The following is a 1974-nucleotide window of genomic DNA, read 5'->3' as shown; positions in this document are numbered from 1 at the left end:
TTAGATGCAAATGAATTATGGCTTCTTTATGTGTACCTAAAACAGCTCCAAGACTTCTTCCGATCTTCTTATAAAACACAAATTAAAACGAGAGAAAACCTGGTAATGATTCACGGTATTATTGCTTTATCCTTAAGAGAAAGAACAAACGCAATTTGTGATAATGAAAATATATTCAATTATCACTTTAAAAACTCCTTGTTCCATAGGAAATTTAAAATTTCAGAACGAATAAAATTTGAAAAAGAATTTTACACCAAAGAACATTTTACAGACATAAATAAAATACTTATGGAAGAGCAAATTACTGACAATGCTTCCTATGGTTTAACTACGGCAGGATATGAGTATTTTTCTAAAGACATTTTATACTTGAACGGTGTTATAGTCAACGATAGATACATGGAACAATTAAATCAGATAGTTAACATGGGAGTGAAATTAGAAAACATTTTGAATATAATGAAAGCAAAGTATGAAAAAGCTAGAGCTGAATATTGGCCAGATCGGCAAATTAAACGATTAGCAAAATTCCACACCACTTTCATTCATACAATGACTATGATAATGCTTAGATCTATTTGGCAATATGCAGCAAAGTTAATGAGTTATCCAAGAGTAATTTACTCAATATCTTCCTATAATCAAAGAGTTAATAATAATCTTATTATATTCATTCAGTTCTTTGTCTTGAGGCAAAACGATAACTATTATAAACTCTTGGATGCGCTTGAAAACCGAAGTTCTAGTTCAGCTAAAAAAAATGCAGAACTTATAGCTGAAGTGACCAAAACTTTGATAATAGATTTAAGCAAGAAATATAAATTTTGCAAAGAACCTTTAGTTCTAAATGATATTCCGGCGGATGATTTCGTAGTTAAATATTATAACAAATCAAAGGGATTGAAAAAAATTCCACCAAATGAAGACATAAAATATTGGATAGACATTTATGTTACAAAAATTGAATACTTTGTGGAATATATTTCTTGGATTTTGAAAGGTATACAATTTAGTGTCATTAATAATTTCGTGTTAGATTCTAAAAATCTGATAACACTGTCAGCATATGACAAAAATAATAAAATGATAAATATCTAGAAATGATATTTATAAAATTTCAAATTGTATAATTTAATTACGTTTTATTCAAAATCAGTAAATTTTTTTCTCAATCAATGCTTTATATTATCTTAATCATTTTTTGTTATTATGAAAGATAATTTTTTATCATAACTTTTTTAATATTAATAATACAACAAAATTTCAGAACACCGAATATATTTAAAAATAAATAATTAAAAAAATAAAGGAAATTATAATTTTTTCTCAATTAACGTTTTATATTATCTTAATCGTTATTATAATTTATAACAAAAAAAAAAAACCATGGAGTAAAACTTAAATAATAATAATACCATAAAAGTTTCTTATCAATGTACTCTACAAACGTTTAATGTCTGTAAAACTAAATGCAGTTTAGCAATAAAGCAATAAATTAAAAATATACCATGAATTCATTGACATAAGTGCTATTTTTGTAAACATTCTGTTATATTTAACAGTTGTAGTTATTGTTTTAAATATAATAAAAAGTTTTCCTTGGAAAAATCATTATCCAGAATACGATTTAAAAAAACAAATTTTTTCATGGCTCAATAATAGATTTTATTAAAGCTTAAAGATTTTTGGTTTCTCACGTTTAATTCTTATAAAAATAAAAATTAACTATAACATTAAATTTTCTCGTAAATTAACATACAGATTATCATTATATATGAAGAAAATTACAATTTAATTTCAAAAGTGAATTAATTGATAAGCTATTTTATTAGCTATCAAATATATCTTAATGTTATAATAGAATTACAAAAAAATTTAAAAAAATAAATAAAAGAATAATTAGAAAATATACGTATAGAGTCAAAATTTGATTGGGTTGGTCATAGAGCCCTGTGGAATAAACTGTACCAT

The sequence above is a fragment of the Daktulosphaira vitifoliae genome, unplaced genomic scaffold (assembly GCF_025091365.1).
Source record: "Daktulosphaira vitifoliae isolate Bord-2020 unplaced genomic scaffold, ASM2509136v1 Scaffold_5, whole genome shotgun sequence".
Taxonomy (NCBI): Eukaryota; Metazoa; Arthropoda; class Insecta; order Hemiptera; family Phylloxeridae; genus Daktulosphaira; species Daktulosphaira vitifoliae.
Note: the sequence above shows the minus strand (reverse complement) of the source record.